Here is a 25,110-nt window from a genome sequence, read left to right as displayed (position 1 = left end):
CCCGGCAGTTTCTGGTCCTTAACACGCCTTTCGGCCTCTATCAATACCAACGATTGCCATTCGGGGTTGCCAGCGCCCCTGCTCTCTTTCAGCGTTTCTTGGAACAATTATGGCTCACTGTCCCTGGGTGTATAAATTACCAGGACGACATTGTTGTCACTGGCTCCACCACTGACGAACATCTTCAAAATGTCTGCACACTTTTTCATGTCTTACAGACTGCCGGTCTTAAGGGTAATATTCAGAAATGAAAGTTTTTTCAGGCATCTATCACACACTTAGGGTTTCAACTCTCTCGGGATGGTATTAGTCTGCTTCAGCAAACTGTCGCTGTGATCAATGCCCTTCCTCGCCCTACATCTGTTAAGGAACTGCAGGCCTTCTTGGGGAAAATAGCATACTATCACAAGTTTTTACCGTCTGCTGCTTCGGTGGCTCAGCTGTTGCATCCCTGTTGCATAAAAACGTGCCTTTTCACTGGTCCGCGTCATGCGATGTGGCTTTCCAGAAATTGAACACTATGGTGAAACAGGCCCTGTGTCTGGCTACTTATCGACCTGGCCAACATCTTGTTCTTGCCACGGACGCCTCTCAATACGGGGTCGGTGCAGTCCTAGCGCACCTTTTTTCTGACGGTTGTCAACAACCCATTGCTTATGCCTCCAAAACGCTCACGGATGCCCAACAAAAGTATTCTCAAATTGAAAAAGAAGTTTTGGCCATTATTTATGCTCTTCATAACTTTGGTGTTTCTCTCTATGGATCCAAATTTCATCTTGTTACGGATCACAAACCACTTGTTTCCTTGTTTCATCCATGAACGTCACTTCCCGACAAGGCTGCACACCACCTCCAGCATTGGGCTCTTTAATTGTCTCGTTTCAATTATGAGATTCATTTCCAGCCGACAGCTCAACATGCGAATGCTGATGCACTGTCTCGCCTTCCCGTGGGTCCTGATCTAGCATTCGATAGGGGCAAACTTTTGTGTTTCCACCTGGATGTTGCCGAGCAGCGGGTTATGGACGGGTTCCCATCACCGGGGACCGGCTGGCGGCTGCTACGGGTTCTGACCCTACCCTCTCCCGGGTTTTACGCTGTATACAGAAAGGTTGGCCAGACTGTCCGTCCGCTAAGACTTCTGATCCATTGTGGAACTACTACGCTTTGCGTTACCACCTCACGGCTAGGGATGGTGTTATCCTCCTTTCCACCGAAAATGCTTCACTGTGTGTTGTGGTACCTGCATCTTTGTGTGCTTCGGTCTTGTGCCTCCTTCACCAAGGGCACTGGGGTGTCTCTCGCACAAAATCTCTGGCACGCCGTCATGTGTACTGGCCTGGCATCGACTCTGAAATCACACACATGGTCGCTGCTTGCAGCCCTTGTGCGTCACAGGCCGCCACCCTGAAGTCATCTTTGTCACCGTGGCCTTTGCCTGAGAAGCCCTGGGAGCTTATTCATGCTGACTTTGCGGGACCTTTTTTAGTTACTTATTGGCTTCTCGTTATTGACGCCTACTCTAACATTCCTTTCATTGTCCATTGCACGTCGCCTACCACCGCGGCAACCACCAATGCTCTAGCTCGCACTTTCTCTTTGGAAGGCCTTCCCTCTACTCTTGTTACTGATAATGGTCCGCAATTTGCCTCTTCCGATTTTGCGGATTTTTGTGCCCGTCACGGCGTCATGCATGTCACGGCCCCTCCGTTCCTTCCACAGTCAAACAGTGAGGCTGAACGACTGATCTGCACATTTAAGGCTCAGATGAGGAAACTCCTGACTTCTTCTGCTGCTGATGATGCGCTTCTCCAATTTCTGGCTTCTTACCGTTTCACCCCCACGGACGACCACAGCCCGGCTGAGCTCTTACATGGCCGACAGCCCCGCACGCTACTTCATCTTCTGCGGCCTTCCACCTCACAGCCGCGGGTGCCTACGCTTGGCCGGTTCACCGCCGACAACCTTGTATAGGTATGGGGATATAGCAGGCAGCCATAATGGAGTCCTAGCCGCATCTTACAACACCATGGCCGATGCCTGTATGAAATCCAGACGGACACGGGTGTTGCAGTGCGTCATTCGGACCAGCTTCGGCCTCGTGTGCCAGCAACGCCTGTTCCAGATGCCACTACACCACCTTTGGCTCTACCTGACGCTCGGGATACTGGAATCTCTCATTAATCACAATGCAGTCATCTCACCATAATATCGGTGCCAGACAAGAACTGACGCCACCAGGAGACGTGCCCATGCAGGAACCAGATGACCATCATCTGCAGAGCAACTCTACTCGCCTCCTTCTCCTACGGACGTGGACACATCGCCCATGTCTCCTGTTATAACAACCGGACTTGCTGCAACGGGCAGATTGGTGCACGGAGCCCCAGCAGATTCGTCCCCCATGTCTCCTGTTATCTCGACCCGTTATCATAGGGGCCACTTCTGTCCATACGGGAAGCCTCCTCCTCGAGACTTTACGGCCAGTCAAACAACACCTATGGACGTTAGCAATCTACAGGCCACCTCCATCAAGACCTGTGCAAAAAATTCTAATGGGGGAAAAGTGTTGTGACTCGCCGATCTTTCAAAGTGCCGCCGCGCAGTTATGCGTGTCCTCTACATGTGGCGCTGTCAGCCAGCCATGCAGCAGCAGCGCCACCTAAGCAGCCAGCCAGCCAGCCAGCAGCCGCTAGACTTGGACTCAGTTATGATTTGACTGTTAAAGTGTACACACGTCTTACTCTGTTTACTTGATCTGTTACTTTCATGTATTGCGTCTTCCCTGAAATATATTTGTTCAACTTGAAGTTATAACAATAATACTGCTGAACTGTGTCCATTGACGCTCAACACCATCAGCGTTGGAAATGAAATTTTCATGTGGACTTTTTAGGTAATTGGACTTCTGTTTCTTATTGCTCCTGCTATGTAGAAATATCTTCCTATCTTCATTTATATTCTTATTTACAGCCATATTCAGTGATGCTGTAATGGTCTTATGATCACTGATCCCTGTTCCATGCTAACTGAGTCCAAAAGTTTGGGCACGTTGGTAACCAGAAAATCTAATATGTGGTCATCATGAGTTGGTTCTCTCATTAGCTGCTCAAGTTAATTTTCATATAAGCCATTTAGAACAATTTCACATTATTCCCTAACCTTATTCCCTGCCTTAATCACTTGAGTCTCCCAATCTGTAGCTGGTAAGTTGAAATCTCCACATAATGCTATAACATGACCAGACAATTTGCGTGGAATGTTCTCCTAGTTTTCCCTCAAATGTTACACCACAATGCTCCTGAGACAGGTGGCCTATGAAAGCATCTAATGACTACGAGGTGCAGCAATAAAGTAATGAGACTCATTTTCTTTGCAAGATGTGGCAACCCTGCAGGCTTGCATAGGCACAATATCTTTGACCTTGGTCTATAAGCTGCTTCTAGTCCAAGCAGCTCATCGATGCAACTGCTCAGTTGTCAGTTGTGTTGTAATAAGTTAACACGTGTTTGTGTCTCTTGTCACGGAAATGGAACCATATAATATTGCGCAACGGTGTGCCTTTTCTTTTTGCGTTAAATTGTGTGAAAACACGACGACAACTTACGGTAAGCTTCAGAAGGCTTTTGGAAAGGAGGTTATGCCACGAGCTCAAGTTTTTCATTGGCACAAAATGTTTAGTGAAGGCAGAATCAATATTGAAGATGAAGACCGCAGTGGACAACCATCAACCGCTTGGACAGATGTCAACTTGGCCAGGGTGCATGAATTCGTACGATCTGATCGAAGATTATCCGTGAAAATGATTGCAGAAGAACTGAACATCAATCGAGAAACAGTTCATCTAATAATAACAGAAGATTTTGGTTTGGGAAAGATTTGTGCAAAACTGGTCTCCAAAAATCTCACACCACAACAGCGAGAAACACGGAAAAATGTGGCAGCCAATCTGTTAGAGCAAACAGAAATCAATCCAGAATTGTTGAGCTGTGTTATAACTGGTTATGAAAGTTGGTTTTTTCAGAACGATCCAGAGACAAAATGCCAAAGTTCGCAATGGTGCTCAAAGGGATCACCCAGACAAAAAAAAACTCGCATGTCAAAGTCAAAAGTGAAATGCATGCTTGTGTGCTTCTTTGATTCCAAGAGAATTGTTCATAAAGAGTGGGTGCCTCCTGGACAAACAGTTAACCAATATTACTACAAAGAAATTTTAGAAAGGCTTCGTAAAAGAGTTCTTCATGTCCTTGCCAACATTGCTGATAATTGGATTCTGCATCACGATAATGCGCCATCCCATACTGCTCTGTCAGTACAGCAATTTTTAACCTCAAAACAAATTTCAGTACTACCACAGCCACCTTAGTCACCAGATATTGCTCTGTGACTTTTTTCTATTTCCTAGAGTCAAAACGGCGGTCAAGGGACACCATTTTCAAACAACACAAGATTTCCAAAAATCTGTGACGAGGGTCTTGGAGGATATTACAGAAGATGAGTTCCAGAAATGTTACCATCAATGGCAGAAGCACTGGAAAAAGTGTGTGCAATCAGAATGGAACTACTTTGAAGGAGACAACACTGAACTTGACTAAAACAGTAAGCATTTTTTTTCTTTTTTTCACATCAGTCTCATTACTTTGTCGCACCTCGTATGTTTGATGCACATTTAAGGCTTATCTTCACCCAAACTATTTCACATTTGGAATGTGTACTAATCTCACTAGATATTGTTGTACTTTTTACAGCTGTAAACATGTCTTCACCATTTGCAATGCAAGGGGTTGGACAAAAATGTGGAAACATGATGTAAAATACATGGTTCAATGTAAGTGCAGATTCTAGCCAGGCCTGTGGGTTACACTGTTGTATTTAACCATGAACAGCACATGTACAACGCTCTCAGTATGTTGCAAGTGTCAGTCATGATGAGAAAAGAGTCTTGTGCAGTTCTGAGTGCATTATGTCAGTGCTAAGTGAATTCAAACAAGCGGAAATTGAAGACATGGAACTATCAAAGCTGACATTGGTCTCACCCCTAAATATCCTAATGTGATATTCAGGGGTGAGACCAGTGCTATTTCTGATAGTTGCTGTACCCAGCAATAGATAGCAACACTTATCTCTAAGCTTTTACATTTGAGGGTTAGCCCGTTTTTTCGCACATATCTTCAATTGTTGGTGCTTATATGGTGGGTGCTTCCATAACCAAGGGAGCCGATGTGTTTGGTTTTTCAAGAGGCAACAGATCAAAGATTTACAACACATACAGGGAAAGTAAAGAAACATCATCCGCTAAATCACAATACTGACATAAGTGTATGTTGAATGATCATGACAGATGGTCACTGAAGAGGATTGTGACAGAAAATAAGAGGATTACAGCTGATAAAGTCACTGCAGAACTGTATGTTGCGAACTAGTGTCAGCACCGAACGATCACAAAGGGAGCTCCATAAATAGGGAACTGCAGGGCAAGCTGGAATTCCAAAACCATTCATCAATCATGAAAATGCCCCTAATAGGAAAAAGTGATACCAAAACCATAAAACCTGGATTATGGCGCAATGGAAGAAAGTCATTTAGTCAGATAAGTCTTGTTGCATCCTGTTTCCAACTTCTGGCTGAGTTTACACCCCAAGAGTGAAACTTGATGGGGGTTTGGTGATGATTTGGGCAGCCGTATCATGGTTTATTCTATTGGTCCATGGTTACTCTGCAAGGTCGCATTACAGCCAAGGATTACATGACCATCCTATAGCACAGTTTTTGTTCTCTAATAGTGATACTGTGTTCCAAGATGACAGGTCTCCTGTTCACACAGCTCACATCATCCAGGACCGGTTTTGTGAATTTGAGGATGAACTGTCATGTCTCGTGTGGCCAGTATAGTCACTATATCACAATATTATTGGACCTTTGTAGTCTACTTTGGAAAGAAGTTCTTTGTTGTCCTCAACAATGAGTGTTCATCAGAGTCAAGGATTTCATCAGGAGTGCCCTGGGGAAGTGTGATAGGACCACCATTATTCTCTATCTACGTAAATGATTTGGTGGTCAGGAGTGGGTGGCAATCTGCAGTTGTCTGCTGATGATGCTGTGGTGTACAGTAAGGTGTTGAAGTTGAGTAACTGTAGGAAGATACAGGGTGACTTAGACAAAATTTATAGTTGGTGTGATGAATGGCAGCTAGTTCTAAATGTCAAAAAATGTAAGTTAATGTGGATGAGTAGGAAGAAAAATCCTGTAATGTTCGGATACAGTATTACTAGAGTCCTGCTTGACACAGTAAAGTCATTTAAATATCTGAGCATAAATTTGCAAAGCAATATGGAATGGAAAGAGCATGTGAGATCTGTGGTAGGGAAGGCGAATGGTCAACTTCAGTTTATTGGGAGAATTTTAGGAAACAGTGGTTCACCTGTAAAGAAGGCCACATATAGGACACTGGTGCAAACTTTTCTTGGGTACTGCTGAAGTGTTTGGGGTCAACACCAAACTGGATTAAAGGAAGACATTGAGGCAATTCTGAGGCAGGCTGCTAGATTTGTTACTGGTAGGTTCAAACAATACACAAGTGTTATGCAGATGCTTTGGGAATTCAAATGAGAATCCCTAGAGGAAAGGTGACATTCTCTTCGAGGAACAGTATTGAGAAAATTTAGAGAACCAAGATCTGAAGCTGATTACAGACTGACTCTGCTGCCTCTAACATACATTGTGCATAAGGACCACAGAGATAAGAAATGAGAAATTAGGGCTCATATGGAGGCATATAGAAAGCTGTTTTTGCCTTGATCTGTTTGCAAGTGGAACACAAAAGGAAATGACTAGTAGTGGTATGGGGTAACCTCTGGCACATGCCATATGGACTGCGGAGTATCGATGTAGATGTAGACGGATGCATGACCACTGTCCACTCCTAGCATTGTGCAGCATCATTCTCAGCATCGATCACAGTCCTCTGGTTTGGAGCTGGGGGGAATTTTGCAGGAAGAACAGTATTTAACTCCCTTGAAAACAATACAGGGCCTCATTTATCCATTCCAAAATGACTGAAAGCTATTTAGAATTCAATGGTTTCCTATGCCATACTAGACATGGTAATGTGTTATGTTCCCTCTACATTCCGGTGGGAATTTACATTGTCATAGTTCTGGGACCTTTTCATAGGTTCTCCTGTAATTAACTAACACTATATTAACATTTTTCTCCAATATGTCATGACAAATGCTACTCACTCTAATTAATGGGTATAGCATTCTTCCTCATCTGAAATCCGAATGTATCTCATCAGGTCTGCGGAGGGATTTCTGTGGCCTAAAAAACCTACATGTACACACCTCACATTCTCCATTAGCCTAATAGCCACTTCCAGCATGTAGTGCACATTTGAGCTATTAAGGAGTGTCCTACAACTATCCACTGAAAAGCAGTCAAGAAATATGCATACAAGAATATCACAGAATCATCAGAGCCTCTGGTTTACACCTTCCCCCAGCTCTAAACCAGAGGACGTGATTGATGCTCAGAATGATACTGCACAATGCTAGCTCCATTTCCACCCTGAGAGCAAGGCTAGCTGTCTTCACCAAAGCATCTAGCCACCTGTAGGAACTGAGGATGGCCTCTGAACCCAAGCAACAGGTGTCATGTGTACCCACATCATGAGCCACAATTTGCAATAGTACACTCGGTTGCTGCCGGCAGAGCCTCCTCCACATCTCAGACATGACCCCCTGGCTAGCAGAGTGGACACTGACATTCTTTCCTGACGTCCACAATTTCCCTAATCACCTGCCTAACACTGGAGCTTCCAGTGACAAGCAATCACGTTTTTGGGCCTTTCAGGAAAATCATCCATTGTCCCAACAGGTGAGTTTTACCATGTTGGCTCAGACGTACTTTCAGCAATGAGAAATACCTCAGACCTGTTTTTAAAACATATGTGGACAGCTGTGCAGCCAGTACCAACTTTTGCCTTCCACCCAAAAATTCATAATCCCACCACTGTTTGCCATTTACCGCCAGGTAAGTGTTGGCCAGCCAGGATGTGCAAAGCTGAAGGTTCTGTGACATCAGGGACCACAGGCGATGCTACAGGCTCCAGAGGTACCAAATCATTCTACTCTGGTGCTCCAATGCCACTGCAACCATGGCCAACGCAGTTTCCATCAGTTTATAGATGTGGTCAAATCTCCCTTGCATCCATACACACCAGGCATAGTCCCTATTCATCTTTAATCAATTTTTGTGTATACCACAAGTAATATATACTAACCCAAGGAGTAGTTAGGAGCAATCTACATTCTGCTGCTATGATACTTTTGCCTTATGAGACCAGAATTTCACCTGACATATAAGGTTCAAATAACTTACAGAAATGCAACTGGCTGATGTCATCCAACTGTCAAAATATTGACACATGCACACCCTGTCAGTGCTGAACAAACAAGGTATGTTGAGAGAAAGACTAACAGCCTCCTGAAGAAAATTTCCTTATCGCAGGACACTTTCAAGAGTCTTAATCCTTATTGTGCTGTCACCTCAAGGTTATATGGAATTCCAAAGGTGTGCAAGGAAGGAGTTCCTCTTCAGGTCTGCAAGGAAGGGGTTCCTCTTCAGACGGTTGTGAATAGCATCGGTGCTACAGCATAGGTTATCGTTTGTGTGTGTGTGTGTGTGTGTGTGTGTGTGTGTGTGTGTGTGTGTCTACTGCTGACAAAGGCCTTCATGGCTGAAAGCTACAATTGTGTGAATCTTTTTGTTGTACCTATCGCGACTCAGCGTCTCTGCTATATGGTGAGTAGCAACTTTCCTTCTCTGGTATTGTTACATTCCATCCTGGATTTTCCATTGTTTGATATGGACACCTAAGAATTTTGAAGTTTCTACCCTCACTGTGTGTCAGACTTATCACTGATGTAGTATCCCAAGATGTACAGAACTGAATATGTTGTGTCTTTTTCAAATTGATGGTGAGACCATTAGCAGAAAACCAATCAATGATACTTTTAAGAATTTTGTTTACTGTTTCTTCTGCTTGTGTATGTATGCTTGCATTGATTACAATACTAGTGTCACCGGAATAAAGAACTAATTCTGCTTGTTGTACATTAGATGTATATTTACATATATGAGAAACAATAGTGGACGTAAGATTGAACACTGGGGAACCACATACGTGATTTCTTCCGTGAGACTTACGTCCCCAGACTATATTGGTTGAATTACTAGGTACAGCTTTCTCCATTCTTTTCGTCAGGTAAGACATTATCCATTGGTTGGCTATACATCAGTTTCATAAAACTTCAAGTTATCTGGGAGAATACTGTGATCCACACAGGCGAATGCCTTAGGTCACAGAAAAAACAAACTGGCGCTATTTTATTATTTAAAGCTTGTAAAATCCGGTGAGCGAAAATGTAAATGGCATTTCCAATAAAGGACCCCTTTTGAAACCCAAACTATGATTTGCTGAGGATATTGTTGTTGCTAAGGTGAGATACTATTCAAGAATACATGACCTTCTCAAAAGAATTGGAAAATGATGTCAGCAGTGGAACAGGTCGGTAGTTAATGACATCTTTCTTATCACGTTTCTTAAAGAGGGGTTTAACAATGGCATATTTCAGTCTCTCTGGAAAAATTCCTCAAGTTAGTGATGCATTACATATTACAGATAAGACTGGCCTTATTATATGGGAAAAAATCTTTAGTACTCTATTGGAAACATCTTAGAACCAGATGAGCTTTTATATTTTAGAGATCTTGGCTTGTGTAATGCGGGTGTCCATAGTATTCCTTGCAGTTGTGGCATGTCATACATTGGTCAGACAACCAGAAATGTAGAGGACCAGTATACTGAGCATAAGTGTCACACACTCTTACATCAGCTGAGCAAGTCTGCTGCTGCAGAACATTGCCCTGTCTCTTGTCATCCTACGGAATATAAAAACATAGAGATTCTGGCCAGCATTTCTAGCTATTGGAATAATGTTATTAAGGAAGCAGTTGAAATTAAACTAACAGGTAACCTTTTAAATACAGATGGAGGTTTTGCTTAGATTCTGCATGGAATCCTGCTCTCTCCTCTGTCTAAAAACAGATGGACAGAGTTCATACTACCTCACACATTGGTTATTAATTCTCAATATTGATAACTTCTGAAGCCCTCTTTGGGTGTGTGGTGGTGGTGCTAATATTTACAGAGATGGGGCATTTGTTAGCGAGAGAGAGAGAGAGAGAGAGAGAGAGAGAGAGAGAGAGAGAGAGTGAGTGTGTGTTTGTTTGTTTGTTTGTTTTACCTTTCTGGAATTGACAAACAAAACTAATGTCTTAAATTCCCTTGCACAGTGCTTAATTACAGTGCTTTTAGCTTGGAAATAACATGGTGTGCACCTGTTGAAATATCAGCAGTTGTCAACTACATCACCTGTCTGCATTCCCGTAAGTTGTTTATACATATGCCTTTTTTTCACTGCACTCCCAATTAAGCTCACACAATGCAATGCACCATGGGCCCACTCACTACCTGCCTAAGTTATTTCAAGTACACTGCAGAAATTTTACTCAGAAGCTCCAATATATCCTCCACGCAGTCCCAGCCTCTCCCCATGCAGTTTCCATATTTTTGGAGCCCTGAAGAAACACATCGTGGCCGTCATTTACTGTGGACAAAGAGGTGCATGCATGGGTACTATCAGGATCATACAGGCAACCACACACATTTTCCATGAAGGCAATGACCATCTTGTCTCACAGTGGGATAAACATATTTACAGTTATGGCAATTAATTTTTAAATAAAGAACAGTTTACTCACTTATTTTCCCATCTGCCTTATTTTCATTTGATTGCCCCTTATAATTGTGGTGGTTGGGTTTGAACAGCTGACCCGCATCATGCCAGGCAGCAACAATAACCATAATGCCACAATTAATGCACCATAGCTCATGGCATTGCTCCATCTCCTGGAGGAGCAGCAACTCACAGTTTCAGAAGTTCTCACTGGAGGCGATTACAGGAATGTCAGTGGTACTCTATATGGCAGTGCTGGCAAATCCTCCCATTCTGGTTGTGTTGTCACTCCTCTTCTCTATCATGAGCATCAAAGGTAGCCCATCCTGTTGAAGCTTCTGAATTTTTGAGTGGTTTTTCAGTTTCCTTGAACTTACCATTGTTGATCTGCATCTGAGCACTGTTCTAGGGCTTCGTACTAAGGACGTGGTCTTCTTGATGAGGGTCATAATACTCAGCTCCATATTTGATGTCTGACATGAAAAGAAAGATATGATAACGGCCCAATGTTGTGCTTTAGTTTTCCACACTAGTATAAAAATCCATACCGAGTCACCCGAGCTGTATCTCACTGGTCAGTGCTCAGCATTAAATCTCTCATTAGCATCCAGGGTCCATACATGAGACACCTGCTTTGCTTCTTCTGTCCTGGTGATGACATGTTTCACTTAGTCACCGTGAATATCGTCCAGTTGAAAGGGCAACTCATTTTCGCCTCATGACTGGGGAGCAGAAAGAACAATGTGATGCCTATTGTGTCTTGCCTCACTGTTTGCATGTGAATGTTACAACAGGCAGTATTGTATCCGTCTCTCTGGCTGACCTTCCTGTATGTTGAGAGCATATCTGCCAATGTCTCATTAAAGGGCTCCGCGTGACCATTCATCTGTTGATGGTAGGCAGTTGTCATGTTATAGGTAATGTCGCAACGTGAAATTACCTCTGATTCCAGTCACAGCTGAAAAACTTTTCTGTGATCAGAGAACACCACACCTGGAGCTCCACTCTTCAAAATTATGTCTCCTACAAGGAATTTTGCAATTTATAGAGTTTTGGCAGTCAGCACAGCCTTGGTGACTGCAGTGGGTGAGGTAGCCATTGCAGACTATTACCCGATGATTCCCATTTTCTGACTTTGGGCACCTCAACAAGAGGTTGATTCCAACTCAGTGGAATGTCCCTGCTGCAAGTAAGATTGGTATCATATAACCTGTAGGTAATTGTGGCATGTACTTCTGTTTGCTGGCATTCCTTACATTGACTCACATAGTGTCTAATGGATTGATAGAGACCTGATCGACCCCATCTGATTCTGTCTGGGGTCTTCACAGATCCTGGATGACCAGATGTTGGAGTATCGTGTGAATACTTCAGGATAGTATGCTACAGATGAGCTGGGATGAAGAACAGTGATGCACAATTCATGCAAACAAACAATTTACAGCTATGATGCATGTTCATATGTAGTAGGAACATTTATTAATGAGAACAGGAGACATTGTTCTAAGCATAAGTTAAAGGAGGTGGTACGGGATGAGGTATATACACAGTGTCTCAGGATGAATGGTCAGTATTCTGGGTTATGGCAGGAACAGTCATTTGAAGCAAAAGAGTCTAGTAAACATGACCTCTACAATGCACAACTTAAGAGCACCTGTTCAGTAGAAGAGGTGTGTTTCAAAATAGTGAAGATGAACTAGTACTCATGGCTCGTAAGGTATGCACTTTAGAGATTATGTTGCTGGACCTTTTTTCTTGTTTTAGCCCATACTACCACCTCTGAAAATATAGAATGCAAGGAGCTTGCAGTAGAAGAGCTTTGTTTCACAGTATTGAAGATGAAGTAGTGCTCATAGCTCTTAAGGAATACATTTTAGAGCCCCTGTTTATTAGACTTTTTTACTTCAAATGATAGTTCCTATTATATTTCTAAATATTGATCCTTCCTCCTGGGACATGCTGAATAAAGGGCGAGTTAGGAGGAAAGGTACATGATTTTAGGCATGATACTGAACAAAAAATTTCAAACGAATATATGCCGTTTTCTTAACTGTATCTGAAATACAGCTGTTTGGAAATCACAGATGTCAGCCACATGTTCTTTACTAGCACTCACATGTGAATACAACCAAAGTGACATTAGGCTATGTAGTGTTGTCTTTACTGACCATTTCAATGCACACTTCACTTGCACAAAGTGGGGCTATGAGACCTGCAAGTGTACATGTTGTTTACTTTACATCTCAGTACTTCAATGGTTGCACCAGTCTGCTACAGTGCCATTATTTCTACAGTCAGAATAGTACTGCAGTTCATGGTGGACTTTTTGAACCCCTTTTATGAAGAAATGTACACAATTAAATAAAACATTACATCACAATGCTTCATTTAATATCACATGCATTTGTTCTCTTCCCTGCTGTATTCGTAAACTTTTAAGAGCAGGACATATAAATCATCTGTTTTTTCTTTCTTTTTTTTCAGGCTCACTAATACTATAACCCCCCCCCCCCCTTCCCAAAGCAGATATCTTCCCTCCTGATTCACCCTGCAGAGCAGAGAGAGAGAGAGAGAGAGAGAGAGATGCTAATGTGAAATTAAACATATTCCACAGCAAATTTGTGTCAATATTTGAAAGTAACTTTCCTCAAAAAATTATAAAGATACTCCACTGAAAAAACAAGCAAGTCATGATGTCTAAAGGGATTAAAATCAAACAGGAAAATCCAGGACAGAATGTAACAATACCATGAAAAGGAAAATTGCTACTCACCATATAGCAGAGATGCTGAGCCACAGATAGACACAACAAATATAGCTTTTGGCCAGTAAGGCCTTCATCAAAATTGAAAGTTCCCAGTTGCCTGAGACTGCAGTCGTGTGTGTGTGTGTGTGTGTGTGTGTGTGTGTGTGTGTGTGTGTGTGTGTGTGTTTAATTTTGACGAAGGCCTTACTGGCCGAAAGCTATATTTGTGGCAGCCTTTTTGTTGTGCCTATCTGTGACTCGGCATGTATGCTATATGGTGAGTAGCAAGTTTCCTTTTCATAATATTGTTAAAGGAATTAAAAATTTCATGTAAGAGAAAAAGGAAATTTATATAGAGGCCAGAATAAGCCACATTCTGACATTAATTGCATTTCACAAAAAAATACTAGGGAAATAATAAAATGTCCAGAAGGATGCACATTCTGACAGGAATTATTAATGCAGTGTAACAGGAGACACGACAGTCAGTCAGTGTAGAAGATACCACTACAACGAAAGTGAATGACAATGTTGTGACTCAAAACTTCAAAAGTTGTTTGTATTTTTAACAATTGCTTTCTAAATGTAGCAGAAAAAATAAGAGTAAATGGTTCGGTTGAAACTAGAGCACATATTAATAATATTGTTCCGCAAAAATTTACACAACTAGAAGTACCAACATCCTTCACTGAAATTAATAGAATTGTAACAATTCTAAAAAAACAAAAGCTCATGTGGTGGTGATGGAATTTCAAACAAAATCCCGAAAAAGTTTTTCTAACTTAATAAATAGTGCCCTAAGTTATATGTGTAATGCTTCAGTGGCACAGAGAATTTTTTCCAGACAGATTAAGATACGCAATTATTAATCTCTTTATAAGAAAGGACAACAAAGACTTAGATAATTATCATCCAGTTTCCTTAATTGCCAAAATATCTGGGAAAGTAATGTGCTCAAAAGAAGTCTCACATTTAAGTAGAACCAATTTACTAACCATATCACAGTTTGGATCCCAGAAGGATAAATCATGTTACTCTCTTGCAAAAAGAGAAAAGTTTTATGGAACTGATGGCTTTACACAACTGGTTCAAATCATTCATACAAACAGAATCCAAAAAGTTGTGCTGAATGATTCAAACATTGTCAGAAGAGGAGTAAATTTTAGTTACTGGGAAGAAATCACAAAGCAAACCCCAGGCTTCAGTTTTGAGGCCATTCCTCTTCCTTGTACATTTGAATGAGCTTCCACGAAACGTTTAGCAAGTAGAATTAGAACTTTTTGTGGATACCAGTGTTATAATAAATCCAATTAAAGAGAAAGTACAAAATTGATTTTTTCTAACAGCTATTACATGGTTCACTACAAATGAACTCTCCCTGAGTTTTGAGCAAACATTCTTAACTGTAAATGAGGGAAAAGTCAATCAAATTTTACAATTTTTTTTATTGATTTTGAGTATATGTTACAAAGTCAATTGATCAGACATTTAATACTTTATTACAGAATCCTTTCTTTATTAGATGCCTTAAAGAACAACAGAATTGCTATTTTTCAAACAGTGTCATTTTTTTTTCTTTAAATGTGATCGAAGTTACCCACCTAAGTAGGGTAAATTTGATCACTGATTAAATTTAAAGGGAAATAAACTTTACAATATTACAAAAGCAAGTTGAGGGAAACATTCCACGTGGAAAAAATATATCTAAAAAGAAAGATGATGAGACTTACCAAACAAAAGCGCTGGCAGGTCGATAGACACACAAACAAACACAAATATACACACAAAATTCAAGCTTTCGCAACAAACTGTTGCCTCATCAGGAAAGAGGGAAGGAGAGGGAAAGACGAAAGGATGTGGGTTTTAAGGGAGAGGGTAAGGAGTCATTCCAATCCCGGGAGCGGAAAGACTTACCTTAGGGGGAAAAAAGGACAGGTATACACTCGCACACACACACATATCCATCCACACATACAGACACAAGGAGACCGCTTGTGTCTGTGCTTGTGTCTGTATGTGTGGATGGATATGTGTGTGTGTGCGAGTGTATACCTGTCCTTTTTTCCCCCTAAGGTAAGTCTTTCCGCTCCCGGGATTGGAATGACTCCTTACCCTCTCCCTTAAAACCCACATCCTTTCGTCTTTCCCTCTCCTTCCCTCTTTCCTGATGAGGCAACAGTTTGTTGCGAAAGCTTGAATTTTGTGTGTATATTTGTGTTTGTTTGTGTGTCTATCGACCTGCCAGCGCTTTTGTTTGGTAAGTCTCATCATCTTTCTTTTTTTATATATATATATATATAACAGAGGGAAACATTCCACGTGGAAAAAATATATCTAAAAAGAAAGATGATGAGACTTACCAAACAAAAGCGCTGGTCGACCTGCCAGCGCTTTTGTTTGGTAAGTCTCATCATCTTTCTTTTTAGATATATATATATATATATATATATATATATATATATATATATATATATATATATATATATAATAACTTACTATTTATATTTGACTTGAAAGAATGTTAAATCTTGTTAAATAGAGAGAATATTTTATAGTTGCGACGACTTCTATTGACAGTAAACAGAAACTTTTTTAAGTTGAGTTAGTTACATGAAATTTACCTTTTGCAGTTTCTGTAGCGAACAGCTAGCTTTTAAAGAGCAGTGTGAAACTTTGCTAAGAAAAATATATTTTATTATTTGTGTCCAGAAGTTGGGTCGACTAACGATGAAATATAGTATATCTGAGACTCTGGAAATCTAACTAATAAATAATTTTGTGAAAATCATCCCGTTTTTAACCACAATAATTCAGATTATTATTTAGAAAAATTGTTTCATTGTTATTGTTGTGGTCTTCAGTCCTGAGACTGGTTTGATGCAGCTCTCCATGCTACTCTATCCTCTGCAAGCTTCTTCATGTCCCAGTACTTACTGCAACCTACATCCTTCTGAATCTGCTTAGTGTATTCATTCTTGGTCTCCCTCTACGATTTTTACCCTCCATGCTGCCCTCCAATGCTAAATTTGTGATCCCTTGATGACTCAGAACATGTCCTACCTACTGGTCCCTGCTTCTTGTCAAGTTGTGCCACAAACTCCTCTTCTCCCCAATTATATTCAATACCTCCTCATTAGTTATGTGATGTACCCATCTCATCTTCAGCATTCTTCTTTAGCATCACATTTTGAAAGCTTCTATTCTCTTCTTGTCCAAACTATTTATCGTCCATGTTCCACTTCCATACATGGCTACACACCATACAAATACTTTCAGAAACGACTTCCTGACATTTAAATCTACACTCAATGTTAACAAATTTCTCTCCTTCAGAAATGCTTTCCTTGCCATTGCCAGTATACATTTTATATCCTCTCTACTTTGACCATCATCAGTTATTTTGCTCCCCAAATAGCTAAACTCATTTACTACTTTAAGTGTCTCATTTCCTAATCTAATTCCCTCAGCATCACCCGACTTAATTCGACTACATTCCATTATCCTCGTTTTTCTCTTTTGTTGATGTTCATCTTATATCCTCCTTTCAAGACACTGTCCATTCCGTCCAACTGCTCTTCCAAGTCCTTTGCTATCTCTGACAAAATTACAATATCATCGGCGAACCTCAAAGTTTTTATTTCTTCTCCATGGATTTTAATACCTACTCCGAATTTTTCTTTTGTTTCCTTTACTGCTTGCTCAATATACAGATTGAATAACATTGGGGAGAGGCTACAACCCTGTCTCACTCCCTTCCCAACCACTGCTTCCCTTTCATGCCCCTCGACTCTTATAACTGCCATCAGGTTTCTGTACAAATTGTAAATAGCCATTCGCTCCCTGTATTTTACCCCTACCACCTTTAGAATTTGAAAGAGAGTATTCCAGTCAACATTGTCAAAAGCTTTCTCTAAGTCTACAAATGCCAGAAATGTAGGTTTGCCTTTCCTTAATCTTTCTTCTACGATAAGTCATAAGGTCAGTATTGCCTCAAGTGTTCCAATACTTCTACGGAATCCAAACTGATCTTCCCCGAGGTCCGCTTCTACCAGTGTTTCCATTCGTCTGTAAAGAATTCGCGTTAGTATTTTGCAGCCATGACTTATTAAACTGATAGTTCGGTAATTTTCACATCTGTCAACACCTGCTTTCTTTGGGATTGGAATTATTATATTCTTCTTGAAGTCTGTGGGTATTTCGCCTGTCTCATAGATTTTGCTCACCAGATGGTAGAGTTTTGTCATGACTGGCTTTCCCAAGGCCATCAGTAGTTCTAATGGAATGTTGTCTACTCCCGGGGCCTTGTTTCGACTCAGGTCTTTCAGTGCTCTGTCAAACTCTTCACGCAGTATCTTATCTCCCATTTCATCTTCATCTACATCCTCTTCCATTTCCATAATATTGTCCTCAAGTACATCGCCCTCGTATAGACCCTCTACATACTCCTTCCACCTTTCTGCTTTCCCTTCTTTGCTTAGAACTGGGTTTCCATCTGAGCTCTTGATATTCATGCAAGTGGTTCTCTTTTCTCCAAAGGTCTCTTTAATTTTCCTGTAGGCAGTATCTATCTTACCCCTAGTGAGATAAGCCTCTACATCCTAACATTTGTCCTCTAGCCATCCCTGCTTAGCCATTTTGCAGTTCCTGTCAATCTCATTTTTGAGACGTTTGTATTCCTTTTTGCCTGCTTCATTTACTGCCTTTTTATATTTTCTCCTTTCATCAATTAAATTCAATATTTCTTCTGTTACCCAAGGATTTCTACTAGCCCTCGTCTTTTTACCTACTTGATCCTATGCTGCCTTCACTATTTCATTTGTCAAAGCTACCCATTCTTCTTCTACTGTATTTCTTTCCCCTATTCTTGTCAATTGTTCCCTTACGCTCGCCCTGAAACTCTGTACAACCTCTGTTTAATCAGTTTATCCAGGTCCCATCTCCTTAAATTCCCACCTTTTTGCAGTTTCTTCAGTTCATAACCAATAGATTGTGGTCAGAGTCCACATCTGCCGCTGGAAATGTCTTACAATTTAAAACCTGGTTTCTAAATCTCTGTCTTACCATCATATAATATATCTGAAACCTGTCAGTATCTCCAGGCTTCTTCCATGTATACAGCCTTCTTTTATGATTCTTGAACCAAGTGTTAGCTATGATTAAGTTATGCTCTGTGCAAAATTCTACCTGGCGGCTTCCTCTTTCATTTCTTACCGCCAATCCATATTCACCTACTATGTTTCCTTCTCTTCCTTTTCCTACTCTCTAATCCAGTCACCCATGACTATTAAATTTTCGTCTCCCTTCACTACCTGGATAATTTCTTTCATCTCATCATACATTTCCTCAATTTCTTCATCATCTGCAGAGCTAGTTGACATATAAACTTGTACTACTGTAGTAGGCGTGGGCTTTGTGTCTATCGTGGCCACACATTTAGAATTTTCATCGCAGACACCTTCTACGAAGAAAACACAATGGAATTTGCCAACTTACGGCGAAAATTAGTTATCATCTACAAAGTTTAGTCCTGTTTAGAAATTGGAATGCTCATCAGCAGAGGAAACGATCGTGGGGAATAATAATATTGCAGTAATTGCGATGCATGATATGTCATAAGACACAAGGAATAATTACAATATTAAGAAACAAAACTCACTAGAACTATAATGTCTGAGAAGATAGAATCTGATAGTTCGGGAGGCTAACCGAAAGGCGCTAGAACAATACAGAGTGCAAAATCGGCCACGCATCGTTTATTTATTTATTTATTCTTTGCCCATGGACTCCAGCTGAAAATCCAGCTTAGAGTATTGGGTGTGTCATACAATAGCCTATTAACATCAAACTTGATTTCATTATATATAAATGAAACAAATAATTAAACAGAAATAGTCCATAATCATACAAAGGTTTTACATGTTTCACATTAGATGTACACACAAATCCAAACAACATACAGAAATGATAATTTTTAAAGGTACATTTCAGTAATATATTTCAACACTATCTTAGTATTCACTCAAACTGTATATACATTTCTCTGTGAGATGTAGTTTCAAATGATTTTTAAAACATTTTAGATCTGTTTCTTTTTTAATGATTTTGGGGAGTTTATTAAAAAAGCTTTTGCCTGCTTCTTCTGGGGCAGTCATAGACAGTTTTAGATTTCTGTTTATCATGTAGTAATTTTCATTTCCTCTTGTACCATGTTTGTGTACATCTTTATTTAGGAGGTGTTTATCACTTGACCTTACCGCCATTATGCTTTGGTATATGTACAGTGAATATACTGTCATAATATTATAGTGTACAAAAGCTTGCCTACAGGTCTGTCTTAGTGGTATTTTTGCAATGCATCTCACTGCCCTTTTCTGAATTGTGAATATTCTTTTTAGGTAGCCAGCTTGTGCATTTCCCCATATATGAACTGAATAAGACAAATGTGGGAAGACAAGTCCATAATACATTGATCTGAGGACTTTATCATCCACAGTCTTAGCTGTTTTATGCATGATGAAGATCTGTTTGTTTATCTTTTTACACAGTGCATCTATGTGCTCCCCCCATGCCAAATTTATAGTAGTAAGAGAGATGTTAATGCCGCGCCGATCACAGTAAGCTTGGCATTAACACTCATCAGCGTTACATGATATATCTTTCCTTAGACATAAACAATTTATTATTTCTACCGGTTCAGTTCACGGGAGGCGTTATTTCACATCGCCCCCCGGACTGGTGTTTTAAAATAATATTTGTAATTGAACTTTTAAAGTAACATGTCCTAGTATAGACGATTACAAATCCTTTCACTTATTCATGAGCGGAGGAACGCACATCTCACAAAGATAGTTTACATTTTTTATTCTGGATTGCATCTTGGTTAAAAAATTATATAATCCACTAATTTACTTAGGTATTTCAAAGAAAATTAACAGGTTCTCTAGTACGGTAGTTATAATAGTTACATAATATTTTGGAAATATAGGTGTAATACACAACGTTATGCTTTCTCAACAAATTTAAACGTTTTCCTAGCGCTATATGATACAACATTCATAGTTTGGTTAAAGCTGTAAATGCGAGTGAGTCAAACAATTCAACTATTTTGTATCTTATAGGTGAATCATATACACTTCACATTAGGATAATCGAATTGTTATTGCTAGAAAGAAAAATCTTGATAGTAAGTATTTCATTACGATAAAACTGTATAAGATGTTAAATACATTTTTGTACTCGCTAATATCTCGGTTAAATTTGAAGATAACTTAGGTAATTTTCGTAAGTATTTCAATTTAGTACTGCTAAATAGTAATATATGTGACAGTTCATTACGACTCGAGAAAGAAAATTTAAATATTTCAGGTATTCTATACATGCAAAAATATTATTATAACCGATGTTACTGTTACACAAGATACTTGTTACAGAAAACTTTTTTTTTTTTCATATAAATGCGTTCGTGAATTTTACTGCGTGTGTACTGCATAATTTGCGTTAGGTGTTAGTTAGCTTACTTTATAGACAGCTTTTTGGCAAGATGTAGTTTGATTTTTTGAATGACCCTATATAATGCAAAGCATACTCGATGTCTTCATGGCGTTGGTTGATTGTAGGATGTTGATTGCAGTGCTGATACAAAGGTTATGAAGCTTAGAATCGTCGTCGGGGGCCTACATATAAAGGTACTAAAGACGGATTTGCCCCCCCCCCCCCCCCCGGATGCTGGATAGATGGTAATGGTTCGGCTGCAATCCACTCTCGGCCCCCAGCTGCAACCTTCCTTCCTTCCTTCGGAATGGACTGGAACTCTTGCATTTCTCTGCATCGCGGCCCATTAAGGAGGGATGTCAGCTCGGTGGCGATGTACATGATATAGGTCGGGCAAATATTATAAAAATTGTATTTTCAGATGTTAGTGTCCTGTAAGGTAAGTCAGGTGGTTAAACAAATCCAGAGTCCTGAACTTTGTCATCCTCGCGGTGCATTTTAAGTTACGCGGGACGCGACAGACTGCCGTTACGCACGGAGCTGCAGTATAAACGGCGAATATTGGTTTGCCCCGCGCACCGCTGCGGTAATTTGTCAATAATGGTTCTACCGACGCAGACCGCGGCTGATACGTTCATGTTCATCCCGAAGCAAAAACGTCGACTCGATGTTCCGATGCCCTTGTACGGATTATGTCCAATGATCATACTTGTCTTCGATTCGTCACGCTAACCTCCATGGTTCAGAGATCAATATTTGGTTTTCACACAGTCCTTGCTCAATGAAACAAGCACTTCATACAGTTTGCACATAGCAATGTATGGAGAAATGTGACCACACAAAACCAAGCGTGATTACACTGTTCACAAGCCCTAAACTTTTATAACACAATACACAGTTAGTTGTGATAAACTTTGCCTTATTGTAAAGTTCTCATGGAATCAGAACGTTTTTCCATGGGAAAATACGCCAACATGCTTTATGGTGGAAGTCTCTATTGACGCATTCATCGTGAATTGTCCCATATAAGTTCCACTAAAAGTTAACACAGTCCACGTGAAAGTCCCTTGCTGAGCACAAAATTTACCCACACGATGGAGGTCTCATCGTTAAGTTTTACAGTAACAAATGCTGATCATTAGACCATCATTACTGTCCAGAACTAACATGAATTTCACACAAGAGGTTTGCAAAATTCATTCATGAAGTCATTTCCTTTGATTCTCCTTAGAGACTTTCCTACGCTAAGACAAATATAAAACATACTTAGAACTATACACCACCATAAAGTGAGAATCTACTTTTAAATGATTATAGAAATTGAAAACGTTCATCAGAACCATCAAAACTCTTTAAATACTAATAACTGGTTTTAATAGAAAAGCAAAAGATCTACGTATTTCTTTCCTTAACTTCTAAGTTTATCTTTATGAAAAACAAACAAGTAACGCCTACGCAAATCTCGTCAAGAAACTGAATAAAATGACTCGGCTTGTTAAATGATTAATCACTTCTCTATGTAGTACATATTTCACTCTATTCAAAAAATACAAACTTAAAATCTAAGTACTGAAAAATAGAATGCATTAGTAACATACAGGTCGTTAGCTATGTACACTATATAAACATCATAAAAATGAATCACATTTCAATAATAAAGTTCACTTCACGAAGTGAAGGAAATGTTTGTTTTTCTATGTACACTTTATCATTCATAGTACTTTCTCAGGTCCATGTGGTTATATAACCCTTTAACTTAATTTGTAAATGGCACTGTTAACAAATACCTTCGTGAGGCATCTCACTTACACTACTGGCCATTAAAATTGCTACACCAAGAAGAAATGCAGATGATAAACGGGTATTCATTGGACAAATACATTATACTAGAACTGACATGTGATTACATTTTCACGTAATTTGGGTGCATAGATCCTGAGAAATCAGTACCCAGAACAACTAACTCTGGCCGAAATAGCGACCTTGATACGCCTGGGCATTGAGTCGAACAGAGCTTGGATGGCGTGTACAGGTACAGCTGCCCCTGCAGCTTCAACACGATACCACAGTTGAAGAGTAGTGACTGGCGTATTGTCACGAGCCAGTTGCTCGGCCACTATTGACCACACGTTTTCAACTGGTGAGAGATCTGGAGAATGTGCTGGCCAGGGCAGCAGTCGAACATTTTCTGCATCCAGAAAGGCCCGTACAGGACCAGAAACATGCGGTCGTGCATTATCCTGCTGAAATGTAATGTTTCGCAGGGCTCGAATGAAGGTTAGAGCCACGGGTCGTAACACATCTGAAATGTAACGTCCACTGTTCAAAGTGGTGACCGAGACGTGTAACCAATGGCACCCCATACCATCAAGCCGGGTCATACGCCAGTATGGCGATGACGAATACACGCTTCCAATGTGCGTTCACCGCGATGTCGCCAAACATGCTGTAAACAGAACCTGGATTCATCCGAAAAAATGACGTTTTGCCATTCGTGCACCCAGGTTCGTCGTTGAGTACACCATCGCAGGCGCTCCTGTCTGTGATGCAGCATCAAGGGTAACCGCAGCCATGGTCTCCGAGCTGATAGTCCATGCTGCTGCAAACGTCGTCGAACTGTTCGTGCAGATGGTTGTTGTCTTGCAAACGTCCTCATCTGTTGACTCAGGGATCGAAACGTGCGGATAAGATGCCTGTCATCTCGACTGTTAGTGATGCGAGGCCGTTGGGATCCAGTACGGCGTTCCGTATTACCCTCCTGAACCCACCGACTCCATATTCTGTGGCAGTCATTGGATCTCGACCAACGCGAGCAGCAACGTCGCGATACGACAAACCGCAATAGCGATAGGCTACAATCTGACCTTCATCAAAGTCGGAAACGTGATGGTACGCTTTTCTCCTCCTTACACGAGGCATCACAACAACGTTTCACCAGGCAACACCGGTCAATTGCTGTTTGTGTATGAGAAATCGGTTGGAAACTTTCCTCATGTCAGCACGTTGTAGGTGTCGCTACCGGCGCCAACCTTGTGTGAGTGCTCTGAAAAGCTAATCATTTGCGTATCACAGCATCTCCTTCCTGTCGGTTAAATTTCGCGTCTGTAGCACGTCATCTTCGTGGTGTAGCAATTTTAATGGCCGGTAGTGTACTATATAGGGTCCAATAAAAAGTCTTTGCCACTTTTTATTCAGTCTTTTAAGACGTGACGACTTATGGTAGTTTTTTACTAATACCTTCTCACCAATTTGACTCTAAAATTTGATGAATTTCCGCCTTTACAGCCTTCTTTTTAGAACATGGTACGGCGTACGATGTTCTGCGAAATGTCTGGTGTGGGGCAACTTCCATGTTATACTCAAAGTTTTTTTATTACGCCGAATTTATCCGCAAAAACATTAGCGTACTCCTGAATGAGATTCGCCAACTCTTCATCTGTATGTTTTCCAGATAGGATGATTCTGATACTTTCGCTTTGATAGTGGCAAGATTACTGCGTATGGCTGCTTCTGAATTATTGTCTTCTCAAAGTGTTCCGCAATATGTAGTATGCGTGGACCTACTAATTTTACTACAAAGTTACGACAGTATCTGTCGTGCACGCTCGGAGTTTTAATGAGCTGCAGTGCAATTCTTTTACCATCATTTGCAAGTACACAGTTTCCCACCCGTAGGTCGATCATTGCGTCCCTACTGGGCAGAAAATCCCAGCAGGAAACCAGTTTTTTGAGTAAGAAGTGGCATTGTATGTGCTCGTCTTCTACTATCAAATCGGCCTGCACCTGTTGCTTCACACACTGCGCAGAAACGCCGAATGCCCCCGAAACGCGGCAGATTTGCACAGGCAGAACGGGAAGTCTCCTTATGCGATTTACCTCCTTGTATAATGCGTAATTCATGACAGTGGTTGTTGCTCCTGTGTCTATTATAGCTTCCACACTGCTACCATTTATTGAAACTTCCTTTGCAGCTTGCATAGCATAATCTTCCGTATGTTTGCATCCGTTTGGCTCTTGTAAAAGTTCTTCCCTCATATCCACACCGTCGTTGTACCTCAATGTGTTCAGGTCAGA

The sequence above is a fragment of the Schistocerca nitens genome, chromosome 8 (assembly GCF_023898315.1).
Source record: "Schistocerca nitens isolate TAMUIC-IGC-003100 chromosome 8, iqSchNite1.1, whole genome shotgun sequence".
Lineage (NCBI taxonomy): Eukaryota > Metazoa > Arthropoda > Insecta > Orthoptera > Acrididae > Schistocerca > Schistocerca nitens.
This window is presented reverse-complemented; position numbering follows the sequence as displayed.